At 36.0% G+C, this 15797-nt stretch overlaps 3 pseudogenes across 1 annotated transcript; 1 reads left to right on the forward strand and 2 right to left on the reverse strand.

Moving 5' to 3' along the window:
* Positions 1-127: 127 nt before the first annotated feature.
* On the reverse strand, positions 128-1502 carry LOC145214139 (uncharacterized; annotated as a pseudogene).
* A 6266-nt stretch (positions 1503-7768) lies between these two features.
* Positions 7769-12411, reverse strand: LOC145212077 (uncharacterized; annotated as a pseudogene). The gene is made up of 2 exons (XR_013856643.1): positions 8321-12411; positions 7769-7953 (listed from the first exon to the last, which is right to left on the reverse strand). The product of XR_013856643.1 is annotated as an uncharacterized LOC145212077 (transcript).
* A 2574-nt stretch (positions 12412-14985) lies between these two features.
* On the forward strand, positions 14986-15622 carry LOC145212849 (uncharacterized; annotated as a pseudogene).
* Positions 15623-15797: the final 175 nt, after the last annotated feature.

Raw genomic sequence — 15797 nt, forward strand, 5'->3', positions numbered from 1 at the left:
ACTTATCCAACTGTATTCTGTATGTAAGAACAAAAAATGATCGAAAACAAAACTTTGTCATTGGCTGCCAAGGAAATTATTAAACAGTATCTCTTTTAAACTAGAGTATAGGTCTTTCGAAATTTTCAATGTTTGCTTCTTTCACTAAGCGAAATAAACTTATAAGCTTAGTTCTCAACCGATGGCAAAAAAATTGTAAAAATCTCTCCAAGACCTAAAACGACAACTAAACAATTCAATTGCGTGAAAAAGCTTTATGGTATTTCAGCGTTCAAGTCTTTTCATTATTTTTTATCATATTTTCATTTTATTGATCTATTGTGTTTTATCAATTCGGCAACACTTCTCTTGTGCATTTTTATCTCGGATAATTTTCGTATGTTTCTCAAATCCAAATCCCAAGTTATTTCAGAACAAAAATACTTATAATGCTGGTGTATACTCTTAGGATGGACCTTTTACTTTTCATCGCAAACTACTTGTCAGTTTTATGTAAAATTTTACATGAATCAACTTAATATATTTTTTGCGAAGAAATTTTTGCAGTACAGTATTGCAATGACTTTAGTCTTGTGTACAGCCTATTGCTGTTTTTAGTCCCAAGCTCTCCGAAATCTTTTCTTGCAAATCTCACACTGAAAAGGTTTCTTGTCTTCATGTAAAACTGAATGATGTTTCACTTCTCTTGCTGTATCCAACACTTTTTCGCAAACATTACATAGAGGTCTTCTTGTTGGTGTGAAGTTTCATGTGTCGTTTTGCGTTGTTTAGGAGATTGAAACTTTTCTCGCAAAACTTACATTTGTGAGGTTTCTCATCTGAATGCACAACCATATGTTGCCTCAAATCGGTTGAAGTCCGAAATGTTTTTTCACAAACTTCGTAAATATGCCGTTTTTCGCCAGTGTGCATCGACATATGTCTTAAAGCATTGCCGTTAAAGCTGAATCTTTTTTCACAGAATTTACATTTGTATAGTTTGTCACCAGTGTGACTCAACAAATGTCTTTTTAGGTAAACCATGGCCGAAAATTGCTTTTCACACATGTCACAGCGATGTGATTTTACGTCTGTGTGAGTCCGGGCGTGACATTTCAACTCTTGCGATGTCCGATATTGCTTTTCACAAACATCGCACCGATGAGGTTTTTCTTCAGAATGAATCAACATGTGTGTCTTTGCATTCCCGAGATGAACGAATCGTTTTTCACAGAAATCGCATTTAAACTGTTTATCACCATTGTGACTAGCAGTATGTAGTTTCAGCGTACGAAGGGTTACAAAACCTTTTTCACAGATTTTACAACGATGGATTTTCTTGCTGCTGTCATACATTCTTGAATCATGCATCTGTAAGTATTTCAATGTTTTAAACCTTCTGCCACATGTTTTGCACTGAAAAGGCAAATCTTTTTTGCTTTTGTCCATTGTACCCGTCAAATGTGACAGTTCCTTAAACGTTCAAATTGATGTATTTTCCTTTGACTTATCGTTGCTGCAAGACAGAAAAAAACAATTTTGAGTTGAATTTATTCTCTTTTAAGCGGACAAACGTATGGACTAAAAACTGTGAAATCGTAGGCTACTACTTTGTTGTATCATGTTAAAACTTTATCTCATATTTCATCATTTATTTCAATTAACGTTTGCATGACAAGCGAAGGTTTTTCATGGCACGCCAAACCATATAACTGAACTGTTACATTGCTTGTTTTTGGTGTCTCATAATGGAAGTGTCCTTAAACTGGGCTTACATGCATCAATCTGTCCATTCTCTCATCAATAAAGAGTTTAGCTTGCACCGATCACTATTGCTCACAAAAATTTGACACGTAAGGGTCATTGCCACAAGTAAATTGGCACGCATCCCCTAACATGCTCCCGAACTCTTGGCCTATCTTAAAACAAGTGTTGTTTTTTCAGAACATCATCTTTGCTTCTTAACTAAATACTGTGTGGAAAGGTTTGGCCATTTGAGCACTACACTTAAATTCGACACTTTGTAATACTTCCTCTAGGTTTTCCTGTGTTGTACGTTCTAGTTGGGGGCAGGGACTGTGATTATTTCCTTGCATGGCAGTACTTGGCTTATTTTGTGGTTGCGAAAAAATTAAAACAGGCAATGTACATTAATTTACAAATGACTGGGCTGCACACTCACTTACCAGTAGCCTACTTCGTTACCACTATGTGATTTTAACTTGCCATATTAAGTCTTAAAGCAAACTGCTACTACAACCTTTTTTGTTTGCAACAAGGCACAGTAAGTTTTATCAAAAACTATTTGGACCTTTAAAATAACTTTAAGTTTCGTGGAAAGATGTCAAAAATTCTCATGGGTATAAACATCGAAGAAAAAGAGTTTGAGTGCAAAACTTGTGGTAAAAGATTTTAAACGAGTATTTACGTAAGCATGATTCAAGAATGCACGACAGCAGCAAGAAAATCCATCGTTGTAAAGTCTGTGAAAAAGGTTTTGCAACTATTCGTGAGCAAAAAAAGCATTTGCTCAGTCACTATGGTGGTAAACCTCATCGGTGCAATGTATGTGAAAAGCAACTTCGCACTTTGCAAGACTTGAAACGTCACACACGAACTCACACTGGTGAAAAACCGTATCGCTGTGACTTTGTGACAAGAGGTTCACGACGTCGTGCAACGCCAAAAGTCACACGTTGATACACACTAGCAAAAAACGTTTTTTTTGTAAAGTTTGTGTAAAACCATTTCGAACTTCAAAGGAATTGAGGCAACATATGGTTGTGCATTCAGATGAGAAACCCTACAAATGCGAGTTTTGCGAGAAAAGTTCTAAGGTACAAAACAATGCAAAAAGTCACATGAAAATCCATACCATCCCACAGATTCAATGTTTGTGATACCGCAGTCAAGACGCTAAGCATCATGTAGATATCAAGGAAAACAAAATGCCTGTTTCATATGAGATTTGTAAAAACAAGATTTCGAAAACCTGAGAGCTACTTTTAGGCGACTTCTTTTATCTGTTAATACTAAAGGTTAAGACCAACAGCCAGTCATGTTAAATGTACTTGTTTTACCGGTAATGATTTTTGTGATTAATGTTAACATACATTTTTGTTTATTCGAACACGGACTATAAATTTTAGATTTGTTTAAAGTTATTGAATTCTTTCGTATTGTATATATATGGTCCGTTATTATCATGTCTTTTATCCACACAAACTCGTGACCGGTTACGAATCTAACAAAACAAGTTTTGCTAATCACACCACCCGTCATAAACTGGCTTGCGGCTTGTTTTGTTCCCTTGCATGTTACCGAGAAGTCATAAACGGCTTTTCGTCCTGGTACACTCTTCATTTGCCATATGCAACCAAAAGAAAGGTACGGTTCAGAATCTAGTTAACTTGGAAACGTACACTGCTTAGAACTAAGTCCCAAAACTAATTTATAGTAAGCTATCGTGACTTAAACGCTATGTAAGTCAAGCATTATAAAGTTTAACTTAGTAAATTCGTAATCATCGTATAGGGTTGTGTGTGCGCTACACTTAGCGCTCGTTGTTATCGCGGTACGGCTTATGTGAAATTATAGACTTGGGAACTTTATAGTCGTGTATGGGTTGCGCAGTTCTAGTTTATCTGCGATTAGTGGATATATTAACGGAGTTAGATTAGGAAGGTTAATAAGTTTGTCTATCGTCAGGGGTCGGAATTTACGGAGTAGTTTTGCTTTTTTACAGACACAGTAAGTTTTATCAAAAACTATTTGAAACGTTTGAATAAAGTGTTTCGTGGAAAGATGTCAAAAACTTACATGGGTATAAACATGGAAGTAAAACTGTTTGAGTGCAAAACTTGTGGCAAAAGGTTTAAAACATCGAGGTATTTACGAAATCATGATTCAAGAATGCACGACAGCAGCAAGAAAATTCATCGCTGTAAAGTCTGTGAAAAAGGTTTTGTAACTATTAGTGAGCTAAAACAGCATTTGGTTAGACATGAAAAAAAAACTCATCGGTGCAATGTCTGTCAGAAGCAATTTCGCTCCTTGCCCGAATTGAAACTTCACACACGAACTCACACTGGTGAAAAACCGTATCGCTGTGACATTTGTGAAAAGCAATATCGTAGTCGATGGCACCTAAAAATACATTTGTTGAGTCATACTGGTGAAAAACCATACAAATGTCCAATTTGTGACAAGGGGTTCAAGACGTCTTGCAGCGCAGAACGTCATATGTCGATACACACTGGCGAAAAACGCCACATTTGCAAGGTTTGTGAGAAACCATTTCGGACTTTTAGCATTTTGAGGCAACACATGGTTGTGCATTCAGATGAGAAACCTCATAAATGCGAGTTTTGCGAGAAAAGTTTCAAATATCGACACGCTGTAAAACGTCACATGAAAATTCACATCAAGCCACAGAGTCAATGCTTGTAAAAAAAACATTTGAGAATGAAAGAGAATGGAATATCATACAGATGTACAGAAGCCCGCAATGTCTGTTTAGTATGAAATTTGTAAAAACAAGATTTCAAAACGCTGGCACTTAGAAGCAAAATATAGGTTGCCTGTTGCCACTAATTATTGATATCACCACAACATTTTTATTTGAAAAACAAAGTATTGTTCAACAAAACATCGTAGGTTGTGCACAAAGGTGCAGATAAACATGTTACAATCTTGTTTGATTGCAAATGTGTCATGCTATGTGATTGCGATATTTTGGTGTAAACGTTTTAAAATATTGTTTTTGCTGTGAATTGGAAAATTTGTAATGTTGTACCCTCATATATAAGAATGGCCTTTTGCTTTCAGCTGCCATTTTGCATGTTAGGTTAGATTTATATGAGATACTATGAATTTATTATCGTAAAAACGTTTTTGCTGTAAAATGCCTTTCTTTACTCTGTTGTGTTTCATTTGTCATTAAATTTTTTGTAGACGAGTGCAAGGATTAATGTTGTAAACTATAAATCAGTTGGGGCCAGTCTTATTTTTTAAAACTTACCCAAATCAGACGTTTTTCTGAAAAGTTTAAACACGAGACGATAAGTTGAATTTGAAGGGGAATTCCCAAGCCATGACTTCGGGTTCTCAGTAGAAACGTACCGAATATTCGGTTTGTCGAATTTATTCGGCCGAATCAGCCACTTTTACAAAGATTCGGTTTCGGCCGAATAATTTGCTGCGATTACCGCATCGTTTATGAACACACATGTAAAACGTTTCCCGCTTAGTACCAGCGAAATCTTGTCAAATATGAATTTTTTTATCACATTATCGTTTTCCCTACTGCAGACAACTAATCAGTAATTTATTGTCGGGTTGGTAACCATGCTTGAGACAATGTTGAACTCCACAGAACTGAAATGAGTACGAAACACAACCATTCTGCACTAATTGCCTGGTAGGTAAACTTATGTTTTCATGTCAAACACGTAGCGTTCGACTTCGCGTGACGTCATAGATGATTCGGTTTCGGTCGAATCGAATGTTGCCGATTTCGGTAGATTATTAGTTTTTGACGGGTTATATATCCACTGAACACGTGATGCACACAAAAATGTTACAGAACTTGAAACGATTTTTTTATAATGATGCACGAAATTAAACATGGTCACGACCAGCTACTGTATGCTCCTTTTTTTATGATTATTTATATTATTATTATTATTACATTTACATATTACATAAGCAATTTTTTAAAAAGCTTGCTGTATAATAATTCTTCTAGTGAATACATGCTTTAACGTAAAGGTGACAGCGCATGCATTAACCTTAGGTGTGGTTTGATCGAACAAGATTTTAGAAAGTGGCGCCAGCAAAGAAACCTGAGTTGTTAAAACATATTGCAAATACTGAACGAACGTTTCGTCCACCAGGTTGCATATTTAAATGAATATGTTTTTTAACTTGTGTATGGTGGCCTATTGTTATCAATCTTTTTTTTTCTTTTATTATTTTATTATTATTATGGGCTACAATACTTGTGTGATGCCAAACAAACTAGACATTGTTTTAAAGAAATTGTAATGTTGCTCACGTTAAGCAAATTATTTTACCTCATTTACCTATAGAATAATACGGAATGAAACAACCAAAATGTTGCACAAACAACTATTTAAAAAGGTCAAACTTCCATCAAGACTAAATGTGTCTTTCAAAACAAAGGTTCGTCGTATTTTCTGGAAGTCCACGTCCTGGGTGATTAAAACTCTACGCGTCACCAACTTTCTGCAAATCTTACGTATTTTCAAGTAAAGCAACAAAATCCGTTGAGCGCAACGATTTAATTGACCTGGTCAAGTTGACAGGGTTTACCTGAAGAGGTGCTATAACTGTTTCATTTGAGCTGAACTTATTTTGCTTTGTAAAAGAAAAGAAAAAAAATATCGACACTATTGCAATAAAAAAAATACTGAGTCGAAAAAAGCTGCGCTGCGTTAAAACGTTATAGAGCGCAAAACAGTAAAAGGCACAATTGGTGGATAATGGTCAAACGCGGCGCAGCAACACCTGGGTGCTGAACATTCTCAATGCCGAAATTAATAACGTGGAGCTTATTAGTTTGTATATTATGATACTATTATCCCTTTGTTAGAGTTTAAACAAACAACTATCAAACTTACTTATCAGTCTCACTGAAAATCCAGCCTCGATAAGAATTTTCTGGAAATAAACGCTGACAGCCAAACTTGCTATATAGTCACATCCATTCTCACGAGCAAATGATTCAAACAAGTGGTAAATTTTCAATTTTTTCCACACTCTTTGTCCATGGTAAGCAGGATGGCCTGCATCCAGACATAAAGACATAACTTTGTTGGTTCCAAAATCGGGGAAAACTTTTTCCTCAAGATAGTGAACAAATCTCTTTTTTGCTTCATGCCTGGGACAGTCTTCTTCTACGATAATTAAATTCTCACAAACTGAATTCTTACTTTGAATTCTGGCCATATTTAGACGAACCATTTTCTCATCGGTGTCAAACACACCCAGTAAAATTTCATCTAAGATCACCGTTTTCGCTCGTGCCTTGGCGAACAAAATGCTAAATTGTAAATCAACCTTGAAGATGCTTGACAAGCTGACTTTTGGAGAGTAGTAAGTCTCAATAAACTCGACAACTTGAGGAAAATAATTTTTGGTGAGTTTTCTACAAGTTATTAAATGAACTAGTTTTAACGGTAAGGAATATTGTGAGTAAACCTAACATATGATTGTGTATATTAAACTAGAAGTATAAATATATATATATTTTTAAATATATATATATATATTTGATCGTTTTGTGTTGTATCTTTTTTTGGCCAGTTATCCTTATATCCACACAACTCGTGACCGGTTACTGATCTAACAAAACAAGTTTTGCTAATCACACCACTGGTCATAAACTGGCTTGCGGCTATAATTGTTTCATTCCCTTGCGTGTTACCGAGAAGCTATCAACGGCCTTTCGTCGCGGTACACTCTTCAATTGCTATATGCAACCAAATAAAAGGTACGGTTAGAATATAATTAACTTGGAAACGTACTCTGCTCAGAACTACACTCTAAAAAAAATGAGCGAAATTTGAGCGAAAAATTCTGCGAGTGAAACAAAAGCTCACTTTAAACGAGTGAACAACTTCACTCACTGATTTGAGTGAATAAAAGACTAAATTTGCAGGGTTTTTGGTCTTTATTTCACTCATTGGTTTGAGCTATTGAAAGAAGCAGGTGCTGTGTGGTTGGTTCTTATTTTGCTCACCTTTCAAGCAAATACACATTAAAAACATCACAATATGTTCACTGGTTTATTTTTCTGGGCACAAATGAACACACCAACACAGTTGTTACATCACAGCACTAAGAGAATGGAAACTGGTCTGGATCATATATTCGTCCAACGGCGACCAACAATGGCTGACTGAGTTTGACTTTTGACTTGTTCAGGGCATATTCAGCAATGTTGTTGCCGGCCTGTAAAAACATCAGAGCTAGTGGGGATGTTTTATATTGTACAACTATACTGTTTTAATCACAGCAAATGATAATCCAGAAAATATCAGGGATTGGGAACTTACTGAAAAAAAAACTTTGAACAAGCTTTGGTTTTGCTAAAAAAACAATTATACTTGCATCACGGGCTAATCTTTACCACTTACAGTCTTTACAAGTAGATCCACATTTGAAAGGACCATTAGAACTGTCAATGTTCATTAACTTTATTGTTTTGTTTTATGAATATTGTACATTTATGCAGGAAATTTTTAAATAAAAACAAGACCACAAAATAAATCCTAAAAACATACACAATATATAAGTACAAGATAATAAAACGACTTACTTCTCATTTTCTCCTCAATACTATCGTCAATTAACTGTTGATCCTTTAGAAACAGAAGCGGCTCTTCAATGCCAAACTGTGAAATATCTGCTTTGGACACTTTGTATGCAACGCAGCTAACGCTAGCCTATGGTGATATCTCAGCCCAACTTGGCCTGGTTTGGTAATTCGCGCCATCCAAACTTTCCCGCAGTTTTGCGCAATAGATGTGACTGTGACGTAATTCAATTTCATTCCCCTCGCTTGCGCCAGCCAATCACGTTGTCGACTTCGGAACGCGCGATTTTGAAAAGAGAGAAAGGTTCTCTCGTTTCGCCGCGAAAAAAGGTTTGAGCGAAAATTTCACTTCTTTCCAGACGAAAGACTGGAATTTCGCTCGCCGCCTCCCGCCGGGGAGAAGAAATGAGCGAAGTTTTTTTAGAGTGTACGTCTCTATTTTATAGTATCGTGACCTAACGCTATGTAAGTCAAGCATTATAAAGTTAAACTTAGTAAATTCGTAATCATCGGATAGGTTTGTGTGTGCTCTGCACTTAGCGCTCGTTGTTATCGCGGTACGGCTTATGTCAAATTATAGACTTGGGAACTTTATAGTCGTGTATGGGTTGTGCAGTTCTAGTTTATCAGCGATTAGTGGATATATTAACGGAGTTAGATTAGGAAGGTTAATAAGTTTGTCTATCGTCCAGGGTCGACAAAGCCTACATCGGAATTCACGAATTAGTTTTGCTTTTTTACAGACTCAGTAAGTTTTATCAAAAACTATTTGAAACGTTTGACTTATTTTGTGTTTCGTGGGAAGATGTCGAAAATCCACATGGCTATAAACATCGAAGAAAAGCAGTTTGAGTGCAAAACATGTGGCAAAAGGTTTAAAACATCGAGGTATTTACGAAGTCATGATTCAACACTCACCAACAATCACAGTAAACAGCCTTCACTTGAAGATTAATTAGTCAGTCGTCACAATATTTAATGTAGACTTATTCGTCTCTAAAAATGCAACACAAACGAATTTATTTAATGCAGTAATAAATCACCTTACTCGACCACGTTGTACAGTAAAATGAACTAATCATTGCAACATACAGACAAAGGCTTTCTAATTTTACTGTTACGCACAAGGCGATTGAACGTCATAGCAGGGGAATAATGAGACAAGTTAATCATGCGTAACTGAACGTGGAGATGTAACACAAACTCACACTGATGAAAAACCGTATCGGTGTGATATTTGTGAAAAGCGATATCGTACTCAAGGGCACTTGAAAAAACATTCGTTGAGTCACACTGGTGAAAAACCATACAAATGTAAATGCTGAGATAAGAGGTTTATGACGTCTTACAACGCTACAAGACACATGGTTATGCATTCAGATGAGAAACCTCACAAATGTAACATGAAACTCCACACCAACAAGAAGACCCATGGATGTAATGTTAGCGAAAAAGTGTTCAAGACAGCAAGAGAAGTGGAACATCATGCAGTTTTGCATGAAGACAATACATTTTTTCAGTGTGAGATTTGTGAGAAAAGATTTCGGAGAGCCGGTGACTTGAAACAGCACGTTGCTGTTCACAATAAACAATAACGAATGCGTTTGACATCTTCTGCTGAATACCGTATACCAAACTGGAGTGTTTCAGTAAATCAATTCGCCCTTTACAATGTAAAACGTGTAAAGTTCAGATTACAGACGAGACATGATTGATGATGATTTCTATTGGTTTAATTATTCAGAGCAAGATTTAGAGATGTATGAAAGAATTGTTTTGCTGGGAATTGTACAAAACTATTCTTGTCCTGCGTCCAAGAAACGCCTTATTTTCCAAAGTCGTCTTGGCTGTAGCTCTTGCATGCATGCTCTGTTTTTCAACAGGTTAATCATTACAGGCCTATTTGTGTGGATGGTAGTATGTATTGGCTCGATGTTTAAAATGCTGCTTGTTTACGCCTAAATAAACTTTTTACGAAACAAAGCAGAAATTTTCACCCCGACTTAGCGAATTCACATGAGTCCGTTAAAGGTTTTCGTGAGTTCGTGACCAATTCACCTGAAGCAGAATTTTTCACTCCGAGTCTGCGGACTCACATGAGTCTGTGAAAGGTTTTCGTGATCAATTTGCTAAATGAGAAAATATTTATTATCACCAAACATTTCCTTTCTTTTACATTTTTTTATTTGAGGAAAGATTGTACGAAACTGACATAATCTAAGACCCAAAATGTCGAGAAAACAGTATTTTTGAGATTTTACCAAAAAAGATATGGTTTCTATTAGATTGTCACCAATCACAGACTAGAAAATATAATTCATGAGATGGGTTGAGTTTATTTTAACGGAGAAACAAATCATACGACACAATTGCGCAAAAATATTCACCAAGAATCCAAATTGCTGCGCAATGATGAGGCGATTAAAGCGCAAAAAAGACTACTGTTGTGAACTGTTTTTGTTTGTGGTTTTTATGTCCAAGGACGCATATATAATAATGATATTTGACAACAGCGCCGAAAACGGTACCCTGAAATGCTGGATGAAGTTTATTGACTTCAAGTATTCCAACATTTTACGAAAGAGCCAAAGTAATAATTTTGGTTTTTCTGTAGTACGAGATAAAAACAATGACCACGTGCTAAACATTGAAAACACAAACACATTGCAACATCTTAGGTATTGCTGCTAGTAGTTTTATTTCGGACCGTTTTTAGTTAGGTTTGCACATAAGTAAATAATAACAGATTTAATTGAAGTCTCTTTCTCGTATGTATCGCAATTTTACCAATTTCTTGCCTGATTCGGACTTTGATGAAAAACTTTTGGAGTTTGGTCGAGTTTAAGGCTTGCGATCAGACCTGCTTACAACGTTGATATTTTGCCGGCGAAATCGTAGCAGCACAATTGCGCTAAAATATTCACCAAGCCGGAAATAACTGCCCAACATCAAGACGTTAAAAAGTGCGACAAATTTGAGCGCACAATTGGTGGATACTGAATAGATGATAGACGCGCTGCAGCTACACCATTACTACAAGCGTTATGTGGCAGGGACTCACATTAAAGGGTGAGCATTTTCCTTTGCAAACAAATTTTTAAAATTTGAAAATTTCTTAATATTGCAGTTTCCGACCGTAAGATACGACAGAAACATTACATAATGTTTTTAATCCGTAAGACAGATTGTTTAATTAAAGTCATTCAGTTTGTAGTACAGTATTGCAATGACTTTAGTCTCGGTGAATAACCAAGTGCTGTTTTAAGTTACCGGCTCTCCGAAATCTTTTCTTGCAAATCTCACACTGAAAAGGTATATTGTCTTCATGTACAACTGCATGAAGCTTCACTTCTCTTGCTGTTTTGAACACTTTTTCGCAAACATTACATCTGTGAGTTTTCTTGTTGGTGTGGAGTTCCATGTGTCTTTTTGCGTTGTTTAGGAGGTTGAAACTTTTCTCACAAAACTTACATTTGTGAGGTTTCTCATCTGAATGCACAACCATATGTTGCCTCAAATTGGTAGAAGTCCGAAACGTTTTTTCACAAACTTCGCAAATATGGCGTTTTTCGCCAGTGTGCATCGACATATGTCTTAAAGCATTGCCGTTAAAGCTGAATCTTTTTTCACAGAATTTACATTTGGATGGTTTTTCACCAGTGTGACTCAACAAATGTCTTTTTAGGTAAACCATAGCCGAAAATTGCTTTTCACACATGTCACAGCGATGTGATTTTTCGTCTGTGTGAGTCCGGGCATGAGATTTCAACTCTTGCAATGTCCGATATTGCTTTTCACAAACATCGCACCGATGAGGCTTTTCTTCAGAATGAATCAACATGTGTTTCTTTGCATTTGAGGGATAAACGAATCGTTTTTCGCAAAAATCACATTTATACTGTTTATCACCATTGTGACTAGCAGTATGCCGTTTCAGCTCACGAAGGGTTACGAAACATTTTTCACAGACTTTACAACGATGAATTGTCTTGCTGCTGTTGTGCATTCTTGAATCATGCTTTCGTAGAGACATGAATGTTTGAAACCTTTTGCCACAAGTTTTACATCGAAAAGGCAATTCTTTTTGGCTTTTGTCCATTGTATCCGTCATTTACCACAGTTACTTCAACGTCAAAATAATGTTTTTTTGCTTAGACTTATTGTTTCTGTAAGACAGAAAAAAAACTGCTCGAAGTACTTCTAATAATTAGCCTACAAACGGTGAGAAAAAAATCTGTTAACGTATCATGTTAAAACTGTAGTTCACAAATATTTATCTCAATCACTGTTGGCATGACAAGCAAAGGTTGTTCATGGACCGCCAAACGATTTAAGTTGAACTGTTGCATTGCTGGTTTCGTGTATGTTAAAATGCAAGTGTCTTAAAATCCAGCCTACATGCACGAATCTGTGTATTTTCTGATTAAGATTAAGTTGAGATTGCACCAACCACTCTTACTCACAAAAATGTTGACACGTACGGTAATTGAAACAACTAAATTTACAAGCATCCCCTAAAATGTTGCCGAACCCTGATCTAATATCATAAAACATTGGTTTCACTACTTCCCCAAGCACTTTGTGGTTTCACATTACTCAAGAACAGCCACTGGCGGAGACCATTGATTTACAAAAGGCTGAGCTGTCCATTCTCTAACCAGTAGCCTACTTAAAAAAAACTCCCTAAGACCTTCATATCACAAAACGGAACAATTCTACCCCTCAACCACTTATAATGCTGTTGGGTGTTTCAGCTGTAGCTATTTCAATGTTTCTTATCTTGCCTTGTGAGTTATTTTCATTCTATCGCGCTATTGTATTTTATCGAACCTGCAACAATTCTTTTCTGCATTTTTATCTCTGATAGTTCTTACACCATGCAATCTCTGTATCATACTTTTTCTTACACCTTGCATCAACTAACTATTTAAGCAACGAGATAAGTTTCTAAAATTACAAAATAAAAGGTTATCTTAAATACGTGGCTTATTCACAACAAAAACATTTTCAATACTAGTGTAAACTCTTAAGACAAATTTGTTACATTTATAACACGAATTCGTTTATTGTGAATGTAATTGTCAAGTGTCAAGTCTTGCCCATTCTCACCGTAAATTAAAAAAACAACTCACCAAGACCTTCATATCACAAAAACGAAACAATTTAACCGATCAACCGCTTATAATGCTGTTCCGTATTTCTGGTGAAGCCTTTTTAAATGTTTATCTTGCCTCAGGATTTATTATAAATCGGACATTGCGAGAATTGAAATCTTACACACGAACTCACACTGGTGAAAAAACGTATTGCTGTGACATTTGTGAAAAGCGATATCGTACTCAAGGGCACTTGAAAATACATTTGTTGAGTTATACTGGCGAAAACCATATAAATGTCAAATTCGTAACAAAGGGTTCATGACGTCTTGCAATGCTATAAGACATGTTCCGATACACAATGGCGAAAACCGCCATGTTTGCAAGGTTTGTGAGAAACCATTTCGGACTTCTAGCGGTTTTAAGCAACACATGGTTGTGCATTCAGATAAGAAACACCACAAATGCTAGTTTTGCGAGAAAAGTTTCAAACTACGAAATAAAGCAAAAAGTCACATGAAATTCCATTTTGACACACAGATGTTTGTGAAACCGTAGTCAAGGCAACAAGCTTAAAAAAAGACAATAAGCATCATGCAGATATGTGGCAAAACACAATGTCTGTTTATTATGAAATTTGGAAAAACAAGATTTCGAAAAGCTGAGAACCTACTTTGAGGCAAATTCGCATATCTGTTAACACTAAAGGTTATTAAAAACAACAAGCATTGTGTTGTTAAATGTACTATAGTTAACAAGTAGGAATTTTTCAAATAAATTTAACAGTTGATCGTGTATCAGAGTCGGACTATAAATTTTAACACTTTAATCACATTGAATTGTTTGGTGTTGTATCGTTTTTGGCTCGTTATAATCTTACCTTTTATCCACACAAAATCTTGACCGGTTACGAATCTAACAAAACAAGTTTTGCTAATCACACCACCCGTCATAAACTGGCTTGCGGCTATAATTGTTTCGTTCGCTTGCATGTTACCGAGAAGCCATAAACGGCTTTTCGTTAATTGTCATATGCTACCAAAAGAAAAGGTACAGTTTAAAATTTCGTTTACTTGGAAACGTACACTGCTTAGAACTACGTCTCTATTTTATAGTATCGTGACCTAAACGCTATGTAAGTCAAGCATTAGAAAGTTAAACATAGTAAATTCGTAATCATTGTATAGGGTTGTGTGTGCTTTAACTCTTAGCGCTCGTTGTTTTTGCGATACGGCTTATGTCAAATTATAGACTTGAGAACTATATAGTTCTGTTTGGAATTTTGCAGCTCTAATTTATCAGCAATTATCGTATTTATTACCGGAGCTACATTCGGACTGTTATGTTTGTCTAACGTGAGGGGTCGGTAATACCTGACAACGAAATTTACGGATACGTTTTGCTTTTATACAGACACAGTAAGTTTTATCAAGAACTATTTGAAACGTTTAAACATTTTTGTGTTTTATGGGAAGATGTCAAAACCTCACATGGCTATAAACATCGAAGATAAACAATTTGAATGCAAAACTTGTGGCAAAAGGTTTAAAACATCAAGGACTTTACGAGGGCATGATTCAAGAATGCACGACAGCAGCAAGAAAATTCATCGTTGTAAAGTCTGTGAAAAAGGGTTTGTATCTCTTAGTGAGATAAAACTGCATTTGGTCAGTCACTACGGTGATAAACAGCATAAATGTGATGTTTGTGAGAAACGGTTTGTAAGGTTCGAAAATGCAAAAATACACATGTCGATTCATTCTGGAGAAAAACCTCATCGGTGCAATGTCTGTGAAAAGCAATATCGGACGTTGCAAGGATTGAAAATTCACACACGAACTCACACTGGTGAAAAACCGTATCGCTGTGACATTTGTGAAAAGCGATATCGTACTCAAGGGCACTTGAAAATACATTTGTTGAGTTATACTGGCGAAAACCATATAAATGTCAAATTCGTAACATAGGGTTCATGACGTCTTGCAATGCTATAAGACATGTTTCGATACACAATGGCGAAAACCGCCATGTTTGCAAGGTTTGTGAGAAACCATTTCGGACTTCTAGCGGTTTTAAGCAACACATGGTTGTGCATTCAGATGAGAAACACCACAAATGCTAGTTTTGCGAGAAAAGTTTCAAACTACGAAATAAAGCAAAAAGTCACATGAAATTCCATTTTGACACACAGATGTTTGTGAAACCGTAGTCAAGGCAACAAGCTTAAAAAAAGACAATAAGCATCATGCAGATATGTAGCAAAACACAATGCCTGTTTATTATGAAATTTGGAAAAAACAAGATTTCGAAAAACTGAGAACCTACTTCGAGGCAACTTCGCATATCTGTTAACACTAAAGGTTATTAAAAACAACAAGCATTGT

Source organism: Phallusia mammillata, chromosome 2 (assembly GCF_965637545.1).
Source record: "Phallusia mammillata chromosome 2, kaPhaMamm4.hap1.1, whole genome shotgun sequence".
NCBI lineage: Eukaryota > Metazoa > Chordata > Ascidiacea > Phlebobranchia > Ascidiidae > Phallusia > Phallusia mammillata.